The sequence below is a fragment of the Lissotriton helveticus genome, chromosome 7 (genome assembly GCF_964261635.1).
Source record: "Lissotriton helveticus chromosome 7, aLisHel1.1, whole genome shotgun sequence".
NCBI classification, from domain to species: domain Eukaryota; kingdom Metazoa; phylum Chordata; class Amphibia; order Caudata; family Salamandridae; genus Lissotriton; species Lissotriton helveticus.
In genome coordinates, this window is record NC_136068.1 from 936,138,758 (window position 1) to 936,161,048 (window position 22,291).

Consider the following 22,291-nt stretch of genomic DNA (forward strand, 5'->3'; position numbering starts at 1 on the left):
ATCTGCAGAATATACTGAATGACCAGAGATGGCAGTGCTGCGGAAGAGAATTTGTCTGCATTGCTTAGACCAAAAAAAAAACAAGAAGCCATTTCTCAGCACTCTGCCTTCCTTCATCAATTTAAATGGTAAGTCAAACTCGAGTTAGTGGGGTCTTGGCATGATTATCTTTGTCAAGACTCTACCAAAATGGATGACGTTACGGTGATCATCATATTTTATCAGACTTTGTCTCCGAAGCTGAGAAAGCCTGCGTTAGATACCTTTGCTAACAATGTGTCATCAGAGGACATTACTGTCTTTAAGGCTGGAAAGAGTTTCCTTAATTTGGAGCGATGGCCTTACTTTCTCAAGGAGTGAAGCTCATTTAACTTGTTTCCCTGCACTCTGTGTGTGGGTCTCTGAGACTCCAGATGGATAGCTGTTTAGGATACTCGACGGTCTTGCAACTCCATCCAATTTTCAAAAGGAGCCCAATGCTTTCCCAGTATACTGCCTAGCTGCCTTGCAGTCCTAATTACATATAGTTACCTAGTTCATAATTGCTGATGTCTCCTCCTCCTGTGTTTCCTCGTCACCCAGGGCGATTGGTCACGTGCTGTCCTGACATCATAAAGCTAGAGCAGGATGTCATCTGACATGAGGGACAATCAGTTGCCTAGCAAGCACTAAGATACATTTATCGTGGTATTGAACTGGGTTGCAGGGTAAACAGGGCGCCCAGCTGAAGACCTAGAGGGTGAGATTAATGAAACTGGCGCATTATTTGAGACTTGTGCATCTGTTTGAAGGTGCAGTTAATCACAATGTTCTCGACTTCTCTATAGCTTAACTGATAAGGATGTACTAAGATGAAGATGTTAAGATGTTGTTTATAGTTTTTATTATTCCCACTAACAGTAGCGTAAACCTTCCTCCCTCAACTTATCAGATCACTCAATTGCTATTGGCGTATCATAACCTATAAGAATTGCACTGAGAAGGGGATGCCATCACTTGGCTGGCAATCACATCTTTTTATCTAGGTCCTGATGTAGGTGCTAGTGTTGTTTAGAGAGTGGTAGCAAATGAGGCATAGGATTGATGTAATGTAATGTGTATACTTGTAAAGCGCACTGTTGCCAGCCGGCGTCCTGGCGCTGTATACCGCTGGGGAACCAGTCCTGGCTTTCCCTGTGGGATGGTCCCTGCTGGGAATCCCCAAGGTGGAGCCAGGCATCCCCGGCGTTGAGGGGGCCGTTGTGGAGATTAGGCAAGCTAATGCCCAGAGTTGCAGAGTGGGACCCCTGGTTAGAGTAGGCACTGACGTGAGAATTATCGAGTCCGCTGACCCTGGTCCATGACCCTGCCCCGTCGGGAATCAAACCCTGGTCCCGGGCCGACTTCTGCTTTTGGGTCTGCCGCCTCTAACCAGTGAGCCATTGAGAGATGTACCCCAGTCGGAACATGAAAACTGAGAAAACATGAAAACTGAGATTCTAATTTTTAGTCGGGTGTGGATTTTCACAATATCCATAGTACTGATTATCAAGCCTTAGAAAATCTGGTTTTTTATTACTGTGCATTCGTTTGAAAATATTCAAGTTCTAATGCACTAACAGTGGACTTTTCCATCTGCAGAATATACTGAATGACCAGAGATGGCAGTGCTGCGGAAGAGAATTTGTCTGCATTGCTGAGACCAAAAAAAAAACCAGGAAGCCTTTTCTCAGCACTCTGCCTTCCTTCATCAATTTAAATGGTAAGTCAAACTCGAGTTAGTGGGGTCTTGGCATGATTATCTTTGTCAAGACTCTACCAAAATGGATGACCTTACGGTGATCATCATATTTTATCAGACTTTGTCTCCGAAGCTGAGAAAGCCTGCGTTAGATACCTGTGCTAACAATGTGTCATCAGAGGACATTACTGTCTTTAAGGCTGGAAAGAGTTTCCTTAATTTGGAGCCATGGCCTTACTTTCTCAAGGAGTGAAGCTCATTTGACCTGTTTCCCTGCACTCTCTGTCTGGGTCTCTGATACTCCAGATGGATAGCTGTTTAGGATACTCGGCGGTCTTGCAACTCCATCCAATTTTCAAAAGGAGCCCAATGCTTTCCCAGTATACTGCCTAGCTGCTTTGCAGTCTTAATTACATATAGTTACCTAGTGCATAATTGCTGATTTCTCCTCCTCCTGTGTATCCTCGTCACCCAGGGCGATTGGTCACGTGCTGTCCTGACATAATAAAGCTAGAGCAGGATGTCATCTGACATCAGGGACAATCAGTTGCCTAGCAAGCACTAAGATACATTTATCGTGGTATTGAACTGGGTTGCAGGGTAAACAGGGCGCCCAGCTGAAGACCTAGAGGGTGAGATTAATGAAACTGGCGCATTATTTGAGACTTGTGCATCTGTTTGAAGGTGCAGTTAATCACAATGTTCTCGACTTCTCTATAGCTTAACTGATAAGGATGTACTAAGATGAAGATGTTAAGATGTTGTTTATAGTTTTTATTATTCCCACTAACAGTAGCGTAAACCTTCCTCCCTCAACTTATCAGATCACTCAATTGCTATTGGCGTATCATAACCTATAAGAATTGCACTGAGAAGGGGATGCCATCACTTGGCTGGCAATCACATCTTTTTATCTAGGTCCTGATGTAGGTGCTAGTGTTGTTTAGAGAGTGGTAGCAAATGAGGCATAGGATTGATGTAATGTAATGTGTATACTTGTAAAGCGCACTGTTGCCAGCCGGCGTCCTGGCGCTGTATACCGCTGGGGAACCAGTCCTGGCTTTCCCTGTGGGATGGTCCCTGCTGGGAATCCCCAAGGTGGAGCCAGGCATCCGCGGCGTTGAGGGGGCCGTTGTGGAGATTAGGCAAGCTAATGCCCAGAGTTGCAGAGTGGGACCCCTGGTTAGAGTAGGCACTGACGTGAGAATTATCGAGTCCGCTGACCCTGGTCCATGACCCTGCCGCGTCGGGAATCGAACCCTGGTCCTGGGCCGACTTCTGCTTTTGGGTCTGCCGCCTCTAACCAGTGAGCCATTGAGAGATGTACCCCAGGCTGAACATGAAAACTGAGAAAACATGAAAACTGAGATTCTAATTTTTAGTAGGGTGTGGATTTTCATAATATCCATAGTACTGATTATCAAGCCTTAGAAAATCTGTTTTTTATTACTGTGCATTCGTTTGAAAATATTCAAGTTCTAATGCACTAACAGTGGACTTTTCCATCTGCAGAATATACTGAATGACCAGAGATGGCAGTGCTGCGGAAGAGAATTTGTCTGCATTGCTGAGACCCAAAAAAAAACCATGAAGCCTTTTCTCAGCACTCTGCCTTCCTTCATCAATTTAAATGGTAAGTCAAACTCGAGTTAGTGGGGTCTTGGCATGATTATCTTTGTCAAGACTCTACCAAAATGGATGACCTTACGGTGATCATCATATTTTATCAGACTTTGTCTCCGAAGCTGAGAAAGCCTGCGTTAGATACCTGTGCTAACAATGTGTCATCAGAGGACATTACTGTCTTTAAGGCTGGAAAGAGTTTCCTTAATTTGGAGCCATGGCCTTACTTTCTCAAGGAGTGAAGCTCATTTGACCTGTTTCCCTGCACTCTGTGTGTGGGTCTCTGATACTCCAGATGGATAGCTGTTTAGGATACTCGGCGGTCTTGCAACTCCATCCAATTTTCAAAAGGAGCCCAATGCTTTCCCAGTATACTGCCTAGCTGCCTTGCAGTGCTAATTACATATAGTTACCTAGTGCATAATTGCTGATGTCTCCTCCTCCTGTGTTTCCTTGTCACCGAGGGCGATTGGTCACATGCTGTCCTGACATCATAAAGCTAGAGCAGGATGTCATCTGACATGAGGGACAATCAGTTGCCTAGCAAGCACTAAGATACATTTATCATGGTGTTGAACTGGGTTGCAGGGTAAACAGGGCGCCCAGCTGAAGACCTAGATGGTGAGATGAATGAAACTGGCGCATTATTTGAGACTTGTGCATCTGTTTGAAGGTGCAGTTAATCACAATGTTCTCGACTTCTCTATAGCTTAACTGATAAGGATGTACTAAGATGAAGATGTTAAGATGTTGTTTATAGTTTTTATTATTCCCACTAACAGTAGCGTAAACCTTCCTCCCTCAACTTATCAGATCACTCAATTGCTATTGGCGTATCATAACCTATAAGAATTGCACTGAGAAGGGGATGCCATCACTTGGCTGGCAATCACATCTTTTTATCTAGGTCCTGATGTAGGTGCTAGTGTTGTTTAGAGAGTGGTAGCAAATGAGGCATAGGATTGATGTAATGTAATGTGTATACTTGTAAAGCGCACTGTTGCCAGCCGGCGTCCTGGCGCTGTATACCGCTGGGGAACCAGTCCTGGCTTTCCCTGTGGGATGGTCCCTGCTGGGAATCCCCAAGGTGGAGCCAGGCATCCGCGGCGTTGAGGGGGCCGTTGTGGAGATTAGGCAAGCTAATGCCCAGAGTTGCAGAGTGGGACCCCTGGTTAGAGTAGGCACTGACGTGAGAATTATCGAGTCCGCTGACCCTGGTCCATGACCCTGCCGCGTCGGGAATCGAACCCTGGTCCTGGGCCGACTTCTGCTTTTGGGTCTGCCGCCTCTAACCAGTGAGCCATTGAGAGATGTACCCCAGGCTGAACATGAAAACTGAGAAAACATGAAAACTGAGATTCTAATTTTTAGTAGGGTGTGGATTTTCACAATATCCATAGTACTGATTATCAAGCCTTAGAAAATCTGTTTTTTATTACTGTGCATTCGTTTGAAAATATTCAAGTTCTAATGCACTAACAGTGGACTTTTCCATCTGCAGAATATACTGAATGACCAGAGATGGCAGTGCTGCGGAAGAGAATTTGTCTGCATTGCTGAGACCCAAAAAAAAACCATGAAGCCTTTTCTCAGCACTCTGCCTTCCTTCATCAATTTAAATGGTAAGTCAAACTCGAGTTAGTGGGGTCTTGGCATGATTATCTTTGTCAAGACTCTACCAAAATGGATGACCTTACGGTGATCATCATATTTTATCAGACTTTGTCTCCGAAGCTGAGAAAGCCTGCGTTAGATACCTGTGCTAACAATGTGTCATCAGAGGACATTACTGTCTTTAAGGCTGGAAAGAGTTTCCTTAATTTGGAGCCATGGCCTTACTTTCTCAAGGAGTGAAGCTCATTTGACCTGTTTCCCTGCACTCTGTGTGTGGGTCTCTGATACTCCAGATGGATAGCTGTTTAGGATACTCGGCGGTCTTGCAACTCCATCCAATTTTCAAAAGGAGCCCAATGCTTTCCCAGTATACTGCCTAGCTGCCTTGCAGTGCTAATTACATATAGTTACCTAGTGCATAATTGCTGATGTCTCCTCCTCCTGTGTTTCCTTGTCACCGAGGGCGATTGGTCACATGCTGTCCTGACATCATAAAGCTAGAGCAGGATGTCATCTGACATGAGGGACAATCAGTTGCCTAGCAAGCACTAAGATACATTTATCATGGTGTTGAACTGGGTTGCAGGGTAAACAGGGCGCCCAGCTGAAGACCTAGATGGTGAGATGAATGAAACTGGCGCATTATTTGAGACTTGTGCATCTGTTTGAAGGTGCAGTTAATCACAATGTTCTCGACTTCTCTATAGCTTAACTGATAAGGATGTACTAAGATGAAGATGTTAAGATGTTGTTTATAGTTTTTATTATTCCCACTAACAGTAGCGTAAACCTTCCTCCCTCAACTTATCAGATCACTCAATTGCTATTGGCGTATCATAACCTATAAGAATTGCACTGAGAAGGGGATGCCATCACTTGGCTGGCAATCACATCTTTTTATCTAGGTCCTGATGTAGGTGCTAGTGTTGTTTAGAGAGTGGTAGCAAATGAGGCATAGGATTGATGTAATGTAATGTGTATACTTGTAAAGCGCACTGTTGCCAGCCGGCGTCCTGGCGCTGTATACCGCTGGGGAACCAGTCCTGGCTTTCCCTGTGGGATGGTCCCTGCTGGGAATCCCCAAGGTGGAGCCAGGCATCCGCGGCGTTGAGGGGGCCGTTGTGGAGATTAGGCAAGCTAATGCCCAGAGTTGCAGAGTGGGACCCCTGGTTAGAGTAGGCACTGACGTGAGAATTATCGAGTCCGCTGACCCTGGTCCATGACCCTGCCGCGTCGGGAATCGAACCCTGGTCCTGGGCCGACTTCTGCTTTTGGGTCTGCCGCCTCTAACCAGTGAGCCATTGAGAGATGTACCCCAGGCTGAACATGAAAACTGAGAAAACATGAAAACTGAGATTCTAATTTTTAGTAGGGTGTGGATTTTCATAATATCCATAGTACTGATTATCAAGCCTTAGAAAATCTGTTTTTTATTACTGTGCATTCGTTTGAAAATATTCAAGTTCTAATGCACTAACAGTGGACTTTTCCATCTGCAGAATATACTGAATGACCAGAGATGGCAGTGCTGCGGAAGAGAATTTGTCTGCATTGCTTAGACCAAAAAAAAAACAAGAAGCCATTTCTCAGCACTCTGCCTTCCTTCATCAATTTAAATGGTAAGTCAAACTCGAGTTAGTGGGGTCTTGGCATGATTATCTTTGTCAAGACTCTACCAAAATGGATGACGTTACGGTGATCATCATATTTTATCAGACTTTGTCTCCGAAGCTGAGAAAGCCTGCGTTAGATACCTTTGCTAACAATGTGTCATCAGAGGACATTACTGTCTTTAAGGCTGGAAAGAGTTTCCTTAATTTGGAGCGATGGCCTTACTTTCTCAAGGAGTGAAGCTCATTTAACTTGTTTCCCTGCACTCTGTGTGTGGGTCTCTGAGACTCCAGATGGATAGCTGTTTAGGATACTCGACGGTCTTGCAACTCCATCCAATTTTCAAAAGGAGCCCAATGCTTTCCCAGTATACTGCCTAGCTGCCTTGCAGTCCTAATTACATATAGTTACCTAGTTCATAATTGCTGATGTCTCCTCCTCCTGTGTTTCCTCGTCACCCAGGGCGATTGGTCACGTGCTGTCCTGACATCATAAAGCTAGAGCAGGATGTCATCTGACATGAGGGACAATCAGTTGCCTAGCAAGCACTAAGATACATTTATCGTGGTATTGAACTGGGTTGCAGGGTAAACAGGGCGCCCAGCTGAAGACCTAGAGGGTGAGATTAATGAAACTGGCGCATTATTTGAGACTTGTGCATCTGTTTGAAGGTGCAGTTAATCACAATGTTCTCGACTTCTCTATAGCTTAACTGATAAGGATGTACTAAGATGAAGATGTTAAGATGTTGTTTATAGTTTTTATTATTCCCACTAACAGTAGCGTAAACCTTCCTCCCTCAACTTATCAGATCACTCAATTGCTATTGGCGTATCATAACCTATAAGAATTGCACTGAGAAGGGGATGCCATCACTTGGCTGGCAATCACATCTTTTTATCTAGGTCCTGATGTAGGTGCTAGTGTTGTTTAGAGAGTGGTAGCAAATGAGGCATAGGATTGATGTAATGTAATGTGTATACTTGTAAAGCGCACTGTTGCCAGCCGGCGTCCTGGCGCTGTATACCGCTGGGGAACCAGTCCTGGCTTTCCCTGTGGGATGGTCCCTGCTGGGAATCCCCAAGGTGGAGCCAGGCATCCCCGGCGTTGAGGGGGCCGTTGTGGAGATTAGGCAAGCTAATGCCCAGAGTTGCAGAGTGGGACCCCTGGTTAGAGTAGGCACTGACGTGAGAATTATCGAGTCCGCTGACCCTGGTCCATGACCCTGCCCCGTCGGGAATCAAACCCTGGTCCCGGGCCGACTTCTGCTTTTGGGTCTGCCGCCTCTAACCAGTGAGCCATTGAGAGATGTACCCCAGTCGGAACATGAAAACTGAGAAAACATGAAAACTGAGATTCTAATTTTTAGTCGGGTGTGGATTTTCACAATATCCATAGTACTGATTATCAAGCCTTAGAAAATCTGTTTTTTATTACTGTGCATTCGTTTGAAAATATTCAAGTTCTAATGCACTAACAGTGGACTTTTCCATCTGCAGAATATACTGAATGACCAGAGATGGCAGTGCTGCGGAAGAGAATTTGTCTGCATTGCTGAGACCCAAAAAAAAACCATGAAGCCTTTTCTCAGCACTCTGCCTTCCTTCATCAATTTAAATGGTAAGTCAAACTCGAGTTAGTGGGGTCTTGGCATGATTATCTTTGTCAAGACTCTACCAAAATGGATGACCTTACGGTGATCATCATATTTTATCAGACTTTGTCTCCGAAGCTGAGAAAGCCTGCGTTAGATACCTGTGCTAACAATGTGTCATCAGAGGACATTACTGTCTTTAAGGCTGGAAAGAGTTTCCTTAATTTGGAGCCATGGCCTTACTTTCTCAAGGAGTGAAGCTCATTTGACCTGTTTCCCTGCACTCTGTGTGTGGGTCTCTGATACTCCAGATGGATAGCTGTTTAGGATACTCGGCGGTCTTGCAACTCCATCCAATTTTCAAAAGGAGCCCAATGCTTTCCCAGTATACTGCCTAGCTGCCTTGCAGTGCTAATTACATATAGTTACCTAGTGCATAATTGCTGATGTCTCCTCCTCCTGTGTTTCCTTGTCACCGAGGGCGATTGGTCACATGCTGTCCTGACATCATAAAGCTAGAGCAGGATGTCATCTGACATGAGGGACAATCAGTTGCCTAGCAAGCACTAAGATACATTTATCATGGTGTTGAACTGGGTTGCAGGGTAAACAGGGCGCCCAGCTGAAGACCTAGATGGTGAGATGAATGAAACTGGCGCATTATTTGAGACTTGTGCATCTGTTTGAAGGTGCAGTTAATCACAATGTTCTCGACTTCTCTATAGCTTAACTGATAAGGATGTACTAAGATGAAGATGTTAAGATGTTGTTTATAGTTTTTATTATTCCCACTAACAGTAGCGTAAACCTTCCTCCCTCAACTTATCAGATCACTCAATTGCTATTGGCGTATCATAACCTATAAGAATTGCACTGAGAAGGGGATGCCATCACTTGGCTGGCAATCACATCTTTTTATCTAGGTCCTGATGTAGGTGCTAGTGTTGTTTAGAGAGTGGTAGCAAATGAGGCATAGGATTGATGTAATGTAATGTGTATACTTGTAAAGCGCACTGTTGCCAGCCGGCGTCCTGGCGCTGTATACCGCTGGGGAACCAGTCCTGGCTTTCCCTGTGGGATGGTCCCTGCTGGGAATCCCCAAGGTGGAGCCAGGCATCCGCGGCGTTGAGGGGGCCGTTGTGGAGATTAGGCAAGCTAATGCCCAGAGTTGCAGAGTGGGACCCCTGGTTAGAGTAGGCACTGACGTGAGAATTATCGAGTCCGCTGACCCTGGTCCATGACCCTGCCGCGTCGGGAATCGAACCCTGGTCCTGGGCCGACTTCTGCTTTTGGGTCTGCCGCCTCTAACCAGTGAGCCATTGAGAGATGTACCCCAGGCTGAACATGAAAACTGAGAAAACATGAAAACTGAGATTCTAATTTTTAGTAGGGTGTGGATTTTCACAATATCCATAGTACTGATTATCAAGCCTTAGAAAATCTGTTTTTTATTACTGTGCATTCGTTTGAAAATATTCAAGTTCTAATGCACTAACAGTGGACTTTTCCATCTGCAGAATATACTGAATGACCAGAGATGGCAGTGCTGCGGAAGAGAATTTGTCTGCATTGCTGAGACCCAAAAAAAAACCATGAAGCCTTTTCTCAGCACTCTGCCTTCCTTCATCAATTTAAATGGTAAGTCAAACTCGAGTTAGTGGGGTCTTGGCATGATTATCTTTGTCAAGACTCTACCAAAATGGATGACCTTACGGTGATCATCATATTTTATCAGACTTTGTCTCCGAAGCTGAGAAAGCCTGCGTTAGATACCTGTGCTAACAATGTGTCATCAGAGGACATTACTGTCTTTAAGGCTGGAAAGAGTTTCCTTAATTTGGAGCCATGGCCTTACTTTCTCAAGGAGTGAAGCTCATTTGACCTGTTTCCCTGCACTCTGTGTGTGGGTCTCTGATACTCCAGATGGATAGCTGTTTAGGATACTCGGCGGTCTTGCAACTCCATCCAATTTTCAAAAGGAGCCCAATGCTTTCCCAGTATACTGCCTAGCTGCCTTGCAGTGCTAATTACATATAGTTACCTAGTGCATAATTGCTGATGTCTCCTCCTCCTGTGTTTCCTTGTCACCGAGGGCGATTGGTCACATGCTGTCCTGACATCATAAAGCTAGAGCAGGATGTCATCTGACATGAGGGACAATCAGTTGCCTAGCAAGCACTAAGATACATTTATCATGGTGTTGAACTGGGTTGCAGGGTAAACAGGGCGCCCAGCTGAAGACCTAGATGGTGAGATGAATGAAACTGGCGCATTATTTGAGACTTGTGCATCTGTTTGAAGGTGCAGTTAATCACAATGTTCTCGACTTCTCTATAGCTTAACTGATAAGGATGTACTAAGATGAAGATGTTAAGATGTTGTTTATAGTTTTTATTATTCCCACTAACAGTAGCGTAAACCTTCCTCCCTCAACTTATCAGATCACTCAATTGCTATTGGCGTATCATAACCTATAAGAATTGCACTGAGAAGGGGATGCCATCACTTGGCTGGCAATCACATCTTTTTATCTAGGTCCTGATGTAGGTGCTAGTGTTGTTTAGAGAGTGGTAGCAAATGAGGCATAGGATTGATGTAATGTAATGTGTATACTTGTAAAGCGCACTGTTGCCAGCCGGCGTCCTGGCGCTGTATACCGCTGGGGAACCAGTCCTGGCTTTCCCTGTGGGATGGTCCCTGCTGGGAATCCCCAAGGTGGAGCCAGGCATCCGCGGCGTTGAGGGGGCCGTTGTGGAGATTAGGCAAGCTAATGCCCAGAGTTGCAGAGTGGGACCCCTGGTTAGAGTAGGCACTGACGTGAGAATTATCGAGTCCGCTGACCCTGGTCCATGACCCTGCCGCGTCGGGAATCGAACCCTGGTCCTGGGCCGACTTCTGCTTTTGGGTCTGCCGCCTCTAACCAGTGAGCCATTGAGAGATGTACCCCAGGCTGAACATGAAAACTGAGAAAACATGAAAACTGAGATTCTAATTTTTAGTAGGGTGTGGATTTTCATAATATCCATAGTACTGATTATCAAGCCTTAGAAAATCTGTTTTTTATTACTGTGCATTCGTTTGAAAATATTCAAGTTCTAATGCACTAACAGTGGACTTTTCCATCTGCAGAATATACTGAATGACCAGAGATGGCAGTGCTGCGGAAGAGAATTTGTCTGCATTGCTTAGACCAAAAAAAAAACAAGAAGCCATTTCTCAGCACTCTGCCTTCCTTCATCAATTTAAATGGTAAGTCAAACTCGAGTTAGTGGGGTCTTGGCATGATTATCTTTGTCAAGACTCTACCAAAATGGATGACGTTACGGTGATCATCATATTTTATCAGACTTTGTCTCCGAAGCTGAGAAAGCCTGCGTTAGATACCTTTGCTAACAATGTGTCATCAGAGGACATTACTGTCTTTAAGGCTGGAAAGAGTTTCCTTAATTTGGAGCGATGGCCTTACTTTCTCAAGGAGTGAAGCTCATTTAACTTGTTTCCCTGCACTCTGTGTGTGGGTCTCTGAGACTCCAGATGGATAGCTGTTTAGGATACTCGACGGTCTTGCAACTCCATCCAATTTTCAAAAGGAGCCCAATGCTTTCCCAGTATACTGCCTAGCTGCCTTGCAGTCCTAATTACATATAGTTACCTAGTTCATAATTGCTGATGTCTCCTCCTCCTGTGTTTCCTCGTCACCCAGGGCGATTGGTCACGTGCTGTCCTGACATCATAAAGCTAGAGCAGGATGTCATCTGACATGAGGGACAATCAGTTGCCTAGCAAGCACTAAGATACATTTATCGTGGTATTGAACTGGGTTGCAGGGTAAACAGGGCGCCCAGCTGAAGACCTAGAGGGTGAGATTAATGAAACTGGCGCATTATTTGAGACTTGTGCATCTGTTTGAAGGTGCAGTTAATCACAATGTTCTCGACTTCTCTATAGCTTAACTGATAAGGATGTACTAAGATGAAGATGTTAAGATGTTGTTTATAGTTTTTATTATTCCCACTAACAGTAGCGTAAACCTTCCTCCCTCAACTTATCAGATCACTCAATTGCTATTGGCGTATCATAACCTATAAGAATTGCACTGAGAAGGGGATGCCATCACTTGGCTGGCAATCACATCTTTTTATCTAGGTCCTGATGTAGGTGCTAGTGTTGTTTAGAGAGTGGTAGCAAATGAGGCATAGGATTGATGTAATGTAATGTGTATACTTGTAAAGCGCACTGTTGCCAGCCGGCGTCCTGGCGCTGTATACCGCTGGGGAACCAGTCCTGGCTTTCCCTGTGGGATGGTCCCTGCTGGGAATCCCCAAGGTGGAGCCAGGCATCCCCGGCGTTGAGGGGGCCGTTGTGGAGATTAGGCAAGCTAATGCCCAGAGTTGCAGAGTGGGACCCCTGGTTAGAGTAGGCACTGACGTGAGAATTATCGAGTCCGCTGACCCTGGTCCATGACCCTGCCCCGTCGGGAATCAAACCCTGGTCCCGGGCCGACTTCTGCTTTTGGGTCTGCCGCCTCTAACCAGTGAGCCATTGAGAGATGTACCCCAGTCGGAACATGAAAACTGAGAAAACATGAAAACTGAGATTCTAATTTTTAGTCGGGTGTGGATTTTCACAATATCCATAGTACTGATTATCAAGCCTTAGAAAATCTGGTTTTTTATTACTGTGCATTCGTTTGAAAATATTCAAGTTCTAATGCACTAACAGTGGACTTTTCCATCTGCAGAATATACTGAATGACCAGAGATGGCAGTGCTGCGGAAGAGAATTTGTCTGCATTGCTGAGACCAAAAAAAAAACCAGGAAGCCTTTTCTCAGCACTCTGCCTTCCTTCATCAATTTAAATGGTAAGTCAAACTCGAGTTAGTGGGGTCTTGGCATGATTATCTTTGTCAAGACTCTACCAAAATGGATGACCTTACGGTGATCATCATATTTTATCAGACTTTGTCTCCGAAGCTGAGAAAGCCTGCGTTAGATACCTGTGCTAACAATGTGTCATCAGAGGACATTACTGTCTTTAAGGCTGGAAAGAGTTTCCTTAATTTGGAGCCATGGCCTTACTTTCTCAAGGAGTGAAGCTCATTTGACCTGTTTCCCTGCACTCTCTGTCTGGGTCTCTGATACTCCAGATGGATAGCTGTTTAGGATACTCGGCGGTCTTGCAACTCCATCCAATTTTCAAAAGGAGCCCAATGCTTTCCCAGTATACTGCCTAGCTGCTTTGCAGTCTTAATTACATATAGTTACCTAGTGCATAATTGCTGATTTCTCCTCCTCCTGTGTATCCTCGTCACCCAGGGCGATTGGTCACGTGCTGTCCTGACATAATAAAGCTAGAGCAGGATGTCATCTGACATCAGGGACAATCAGTTGCCTAGCAAGCACTAAGATACATTTATCGTGGTATTGAACTGGGTTGCAGGGTAAACAGGGCGCCCAGCTGAAGACCTAGAGGGTGAGATTAATGAAACTGGCGCATTATTTGAGACTTGTGCATCTGTTTGAAGGTGCAGTTAATCACAATGTTCTCGACTTCTCTATAGCTTAACTGATAAGGATGTACTAAGATGAAGATGTTAAGATGTTGTTTATAGTTTTTATTATTCCCACTAACAGTAGCGTAAACCTTCCTCCCTCAACTTATCAGATCACTCAATTGCTATTGGCGTATCATAACCTATAAGAATTGCACTGAGAAGGGGATGCCATCACTTGGCTGGCAATCACATCTTTTTATCTAGGTCCTGATGTAGGTGCTAGTGTTGTTTAGAGAGTGGTAGCAAATGAGGCATAGGATTGATGTAATGTAATGTGTATACTTGTAAAGCGCACTGTTGCCAGCCGGCGTCCTGGCGCTGTATACCGCTGGGGAACCAGTCCTGGCTTTCCCTGTGGGATGGTCCCTGCTGGGAATCCCCAAGGTGGAGCCAGGCATCCGCGGCGTTGAGGGGGCCGTTGTGGAGATTAGGCAAGCTAATGCCCAGAGTTGCAGAGTGGGACCCCTGGTTAGAGTAGGCACTGACGTGAGAATTATCGAGTCCGCTGACCCTGGTCCATGACCCTGCCGCGTCGGGAATCGAACCCTGGTCCTGGGCCGACTTCTGCTTTTGGGTCTGCCGCCTCTAACCAGTGAGCCATTGAGAGATGTACCCCAGGCTGAACATGAAAACTGAGAAAACATGAAAACTGAGATTCTAATTTTTAGTAGGGTGTGGATTTTCATAATATCCATAGTACTGATTATCAAGCCTTAGAAAATCTGTTTTTTATTACTGTGCATTCGTTTGAAAATATTCAAGTTCTAATGCACTAACAGTGGACTTTTCCATCTGCAGAATATACTGAATGACCAGAGATGGCAGTGCTGCGGAAGAGAATTTGTCTGCATTGCTGAGACCCAAAAAAAAACCATGAAGCCTTTTCTCAGCACTCTGCCTTCCTTCATCAATTTAAATGGTAAGTCAAACTCGAGTTAGTGGGGTCTTGGCATGATTATCTTTGTCAAGACTCTACCAAAATGGATGACCTTACGGTGATCATCATATTTTATCAGACTTTGTCTCCGAAGCTGAGAAAGCCTGCGTTAGATACCTGTGCTAACAATGTGTCATCAGAGGACATTACTGTCTTTAAGGCTGGAAAGAGTTTCCTTAATTTGGAGCCATGGCCTTACTTTCTCAAGGAGTGAAGCTCATTTGACCTGTTTCCCTGCACTCTGTGTGTGGGTCTCTGATACTCCAGATGGATAGCTGTTTAGGATACTCGGCGGTCTTGCAACTCCATCCAATTTTCAAAAGGAGCCCAATGCTTTCCCAGTATACTGCCTAGCTGCCTTGCAGTGCTAATTACATATAGTTACCTAGTGCATAATTGCTGATGTCTCCTCCTCCTGTGTTTCCTTGTCACCGAGGGCGATTGGTCACATGCTGTCCTGACATCATAAAGCTAGAGCAGGATGTCATCTGACATGAGGGACAATCAGTTGCCTAGCAAGCACTAAGATACATTTATCATGGTGTTGAACTGGGTTGCAGGGTAAACAGGGCGCCCAGCTGAAGACCTAGATGGTGAGATGAATGAAACTGGCGCATTATTTGAGACTTGTGCATCTGTTTGAAGGTGCAGTTAATCACAATGTTCTCGACTTCTCTATAGCTTAACTGATAAGGATGTACTAAGATGAAGATGTTAAGATGTTGTTTATAGTTTTTATTATTCCCACTAACAGTAGCGTAAACCTTCCTCCCTCAACTTATCAGATCACTCAATTGCTATTGGCGTATCATAACCTATAAGAATTGCACTGAGAAGGGGATGCCATCACTTGGCTGGCAATCACATCTTTTTATCTAGGTCCTGATGTAGGTGCTAGTGTTGTTTAGAGAGTGGTAGCAAATGAGGCATAGGATTGATGTAATGTAATGTGTATACTTGTAAAGCGCACTGTTGCCAGCCGGCGTCCTGGCGCTGTATACCGCTGGGGAACCAGTCCTGGCTTTCCCTGTGGGATGGTCCCTGCTGGGAATCCCCAAGGTGGAGCCAGGCATCCGCGGCGTTGAGGGGGCCGTTGTGGAGATTAGGCAAGCTAATGCCCAGAGTTGCAGAGTGGGACCCCTGGTTAGAGTAGGCACTGACGTGAGAATTATCGAGTCCGCTGACCCTGGTCCATGACCCTGCCGCGTCGGGAATCGAACCCTGGTCCTGGGCCGACTTCTGCTTTTGGGTCTGCCGCCTCTAACCAGTGAGCCATTGAGAGATGTACCCCAGGCTGAACATGAAAACTGAGAAAACATGAAAACTGAGATTCTAATTTTTAGTAGGGTGTGGATTTTCACAATATCCATAGTACTGATTATCAAGCCTTAGAAAATCTGTTTTTTATTACTGTGCATTCGTTTGAAAATATTCAAGTTCTAATGCACTAACAGTGGACTTTTCCATCTGCAGAATATACTGAATGACCAGAGATGGCAGTGCTGCGGAAGAGAATTTGTCTGCATTGCTGAGACCCAAAAAAAAACCATGAAGCCTTTTCTCAGCACTCTGCCTTCCTTCATCAATTTAAATGGTAAGTCAAACTCGAGTTAGTGGGGTCTTGGCATGATTATCTTTGTCAAGACTCTACCAAAATGGATGACCTTACGGTGATCATCATATTTTATCAGACTTTGTCTCCGAAGCTGAGAAAGCCTGCGTTAGATACCTGTGCTAACAATGTGTCATCAGAGGACATTACTGTCTTTAAGGCTGGAAAGAGTTTCCTTAATTTGGAGCCATGGCCTTACTTTCTCAAGGAGTGAAGCTCATTTGACCTGTTTCCCTGCACTCTGTGTGTGGGTCTCTGATACTCCAGATGGATAGCTGTTTAGGATACTCGGCGGTCTTGCAACTCCATCCAATTTTCAAAAGGAGCCCAATGCTTTCCCAGTATACTGCCTAGCTGCCTTGCAGTGCTAATTACATATAGTTACCTAGTGCATAATTGCTGATGTCTCCTCCTCCTGTGTTTCCTTGTCACCGAGGGCGATTGGTCACATGCTGTCCTGACATCATAAAGCTAGAGCAGGATGTCATCTGACATGAGGGACAATCAGTTGCCTAGCAAGCACTAAGATACATTTATCATGGTGTTGAACTGGGTTGCAGGGTAAACAGGGCGCCCAGCTGAAGACCTAGATGGTGAGATGAATGAAACTGGCGCATTATTTGAGACTTGTGCATCTGTTTGAAGGTGCAGTTAATCACAATGTTCTCGACTTCTCTATAGCTTAACTGATAAGGATGTACTAAGATGAAGATGTTAAGATGTTGTTTATAGTTTTTATTATTCCCACTAACAGTAGCGTAAACCTTCCTCCCTCAACTTATCAGATCACTCAATTGCTATTGGCGTATCATAACCTATAAGAATTGCACTGAGAAGGGGATGCCATCACTTGGCTGGCAATCACATCTTTTTATCTAGGTCCTGATGTAGGTGCTAGTGTTGTTTAGAGAGTGGTAGCAAATGAGGCATAGGATTGATGTAATGTAATGTGTATACTTGTAAAGCGCACTGTTGCCAGCCGGCGTCCTGGCGCTGTATACCGCTGGGGAACCAGTCCTGGCTTTCCCTGTGGGATGGTCCCTGCTGGGAATCCCCAAGGTGGAGCCAGGCATCCGCGGCGTTGAGGGGGCCGTTGTGGAGATTAGGCAAGCTAATGCCCAGAGTTGCAGAGTGGGACCCCTGGTTAGAGTAGGCACTGACGTGAGAATTATCGAGTCCGCTGACCCTGGTCCATGACCCTGCCGCGTCGGGAATCGAACCCTGGTCCTGGGCCGACTTCTGCTTTTGGGTCTGCCGCCTCTAACCAGTGAGCCATTGAGAGATGTACCCCAGGCTGAACATGAAAACTGAGAAAACATGAAAACTGAGATTCTAATTTTTAGTAGGGTGTGGATTTTCATAATATCCATAGTACTGATTATCAAGCCTTAGAAAATCTGTTTTTTATTACTGTGCATTCGTTTGAAAATATTCAAGTTCTAATGCACTAACAGTGGACTTTTCCATCTGCAGAATATACTGAATGACCAGAGATGGCAGTGCTGCGGAAGAGAATTTGTCTGCATTGCTTAGACCAAAAAAAAAACAAGAAGCCATTTCTCAGCACTCTGCCTTCCTTCATCAATTTAAATGGTAAGTCAAACTCGAGTTAGTGGGGTCTTGGCATGATTATCTTTGTCAAGACTCTACCAAAATGGATGACGTTACGGTGATCATCATATTTTATCAGACTTTGTCTCCGAAGCTGAGAAAGCCTGCGTTAGATACCTTTGCTAACAATGTGTCATCAGAGGACATTACTGTCTTTAAGGCTGGAAAGAGTTTCCTTAATTTGGAGCGATGGCCTTACTTTCTCAAGGAGTGAAGCTCATTTAACTTGTTTCCCTGCACTCTGTGTGTGGGTCTCTGAGACTCCAGATGGATAGCTGTTTAGGATACTCGACGGTCTTGCAACTCCATCCAATTTTCAAAAGGAGCCCAATGCTTTCCCAGTATACTGCCTAGCTGCCTTGCAGTCCTAATTACATATAGTTACCTAGTTCATAATTGCTGATGTCTCCTCCTCCTGTGTTTCCTCGTCACCCAGGGCGATTGGTCACGTGCTGTCCTGACATCATAAAGCTAGAGCAGGATGTCATCTGACATGAGGGACAATCAGTTGCCTAGCAAGCACTAAGATACATTTATCGTGGTATTGAACTGGGTTGCAGGGTAAACAGGGCGCCCAGCTGAAGACCTAGAGGGTGAGATTAATGAAACTGGCGCATTATTTGAGACTTGTGCATCTGTTTGAAGGTGCAGTTAATCACAATGTTCTCGACTTCTCTATAGCTTAACTGATAAGGATGTACTAAGATGAAGATGTTAAGATGTTGTTTATAGTTTTTATTATTCCCACTAACAGTAGCGTAAACCTTCCTCCCTCAACTTATCAGATCACTCAATTGCTATTGGCGTATCATAACCTATAAGAATTGCACTGAGAAGGGGATGCCATCACTTGGCTGGCAATCACATCTTTTTATCTAGGTCCTGATGTAGGTGCTAGTGTTGTTTAGAGAGTGGTAGCAAATGAGGCATAGGATTGATGTAATGTAATGTGTATACTTGTAAAGCGCACTGTTGCCAGCCGGCGTCCTGGCGCTGTATACCGCTGGGGAACCAGTCCTGGCTTTCCCTGTGGGATGGTCCCTGCTGGGAATCCCCAAGGTGGAGCCAGGCATCCCCGGCGTTGAGGGGGCCGTTGTGGAGATTAGGCAAGCTAATGCCCAGAGTTGCAGAGTGGGACCCCTGGTTAGAGTAGGCACTGACGTGAGAATTATCGAGTCCGCTGACCCTGGTCCATGACCCTGCCCCGTCGGGAATCAAACCCTGGTCCCGGGCCGACTTCTGCTTTTGGGTCTGCCGCCTCTAACCAGTGAGCCATTGAGAGATGTACCCCAGTCGGAACATGAAAACTGAGAAAACATGAAAACTGAGATTCTAATTTTTAGTCGGGTGTGGATTTTCACAATATCCATAGTACTGATTATCAAGCCTTAGAAAATCTGTTTTTTATTACTGTGCATTCGTTTGAAAATATTCAAGTTCTAATGCACTAACAGTGGACTTTTCCATCTGCAGAATATACTGAATGACCAGAGATGGCAGTGCTGCGGAAGAGAATTTGTCTGCATTGCTGAGACCCAAAAAAAAACCATGAAGCCTTTTCTCAGCACTCTGCCTTCCTTCATCAATTTAAATGGTAAGTCAAACTCGAGTTAGTGGGGTCTTGGCATGATTATCTTTGTCAAGACTCTACCAAAATGGATGACCTTACGGTGATCATCATATTTTATCAGACTTTGTCTCCGAAGCTGAGAAAGCCTGCGTTAGATACCTGTGCTAACAATGTGTCATCAGAGGACATTACTGTCTTTAAGGCTGGAAAGAGTTTCCTTAATTTGGAGCCATGGCCTTACTTTCTCAAGGAGTGAAGCTCATTTGACCTGTTTCCCTGCACTCTGTGTGTGGGTCTCTGATACTCCAGATGGATAGCTGTTTAGGATACTCGGCGGTCTTGCAACTCCATCCAATTTTCAAAAGGAGCCCAATGCTTTCCCAGTATACTGCCTAGCTGCCTTGCAGTGCTAATTACATATAGTTACCTAGTGCATAATTGCTGATGTCTCCTCCTCCTGTGTTTCCTTGTCACCGAGGGCGATTGGTCACATGCTGTCCTGACATCATAAAGCTAGAGCAGGATGTCATCTGACATGAGGGACAATCAGTTGCCTAGCAAGCACTAAGATACATTTATCATGGTGTTGAACTGGGTTGCAGGGTAAACAGGGCGCCCAGCTGAAGACCTAGATGGTGAGATGAATGAAACTGGCGCATTATTTGAGACTTGTGCATCTGTTTGAAGGTGCAGTTAATCACAATGTTCTCGACTTCTCTATAGCTTAACTGATAAGGATGTACTAAGATGAAGATGTTAAGATGTTGTTTATAGTTTTTATTATTCCCACTAACAGTAGCGTAAACCTTCCTCCCTCAACTTATCAGATCACTCAATTGCTATTGGCGTATCATAACCTATAAGAATTGCACTGAGAAGGGGATGCCATCACTTGGCTGGCAATCACATCTTTTTATCTAGGTCCTGATGTAGGTGCTAGTGTTGTTTAGAGAGTGGTAGCAAATGAGGCATAGGATTGATGTAATGTAATGTGTATACTTGTAAAGCGCACTGTTGCCAGCCGGCGTCCTGGCGCTGTATACCGCTGGGGAACCAGTCCTGGCTTTCCCTGTGGGATGGTCCCTGCTGGGAATCCCCAAGGTGGAGCCAGGCATCCGCGGCGTTGAGGGGGCCGTTGTGGAGATTAGGCAAGCTAATGCCCAGAGTTGCAGAGTGGGACCCCTGGTTAGAGTAGGCACTGACGTGAGAATTATCGAGTCCGCTGACCCTGGTCCATGACCCTGCCGCGTCGGGAATCGAACCCTGGTCCTGGGCCGACTTCTGCTTTTGGGTCTGCCGCCTCTAACCAGTGAGCCATTGAGAGATGTACCCCAGGCTGAACATGAAAACTGAGAAAACATGAAAACTGAGATTCTAATTTTTAGTAGGGTGTGGATTTTCATAATATCCATAGTACTGATTATCAAGCCTTAGAAAATCTGTTTTTTATTACTGTGCATTCGTTTGAAAATATTCAAGTTCTAATGCACTAACAGTGGACTTTTCCATCTGCAGAATATACTGAATGACCAGAGATGGCAGTGCTGCGGAAGAGAATTTGTCTGCATTGCTTAGACCAAAAAAAAAACAAGAAGCCATTTCTCAGCACTCTGCCTTCCTTCATCAATTTAAATGGTAAGTCAAACTCGAGTTAGTGGGGTCTTGGCATGATTATCTTTGTCAAGACTCTACCAAAATGGATGACGTTACGGTGATCATCATATTTTATCAGACTTTGTCTCCGAAGCTGAGAAAGCCTGCGTTAGATACCTTTGCTAACAATGTGTCATCAGAGGACATTACTGTCTTTAAGGCTGGAAAGAGTTTCCTTAATTTGGAGCGATGGCCTTACTTTCTCAAGGAGTGAAGCTCATTTAACTTGTTTCCCTGCACTCTGTGTGTGGGTCTCTGAGACTCCAGATGGATAGCTGTTTAGGATACTCGACGGTCTTGCAACTCCATCCAATTTTCAAAAGGAGCCCAATGCTTTCCCAGTATACTGCCTAGCTGCCTTGCAGTCCTAATTACATATAGTTACCTAGTTCATAATTGCTGATGTCTCCTCCTCCTGTGTTTCCTCGTCACCCAGGGCGATTGGTCACGTGCTGTCCTGACATCATAAAGCTAGAGCAGGATGTCATCTGACATGAGGGACAATCAGTTGCCTAGCAAGCACTAAGATACATTTATCGTGGTATTGAACTGGGTTGCAGGGTAAACAGGGCGCCCAGCTGAAGACCTAGAGGGTGAGATTAATGAAACTGGCGCATTATTTGAGACTTGTGCATCTGTTTGAAGGTGCAGTTAATCACAATGTTCTCGACTTCTCTATAGCTTAACTGATAAGGATGTACTAAGATGAAGATGTTAAGATGTTGTTTATAGTTTTTATTATTCCCACTAACAGTAGCGTAAACCTTCCTCCCTCAACTTATCAGATCACTCAATTGCTATTGGCGTATCATAACCTATAAGAATTGCACTGAGAAGGGGATGCCATCACTTGGCTGGCAATCACATCTTTTTATCTAGGTCCTGATGTAGGTGCTAGTGTTGTTTAGAGAGTGGTAGCAAATGAGGCATAGGATTGATGTAATGTAATGTGTATACTTGTAAAGCGCACTGTTGCCAGCCGGCGTCCTGGCGCTGTATACCGCTGGGGAACCAGTCCTGGCTTTCCCTGTGGGATGGTCCCTGCTGGGAATCCCCAAGGTGGAGCCAGGCATCCCCGGCGTTGAGGGGGCCGTTGTGGAGATTAGGCAAGCTAATGCCCAGAGTTGCAGAGTGGGACCCCTGGTTAGAGTAGGCACTGACGTGAGAATTATCGAGTCCGCTGACCCTGGT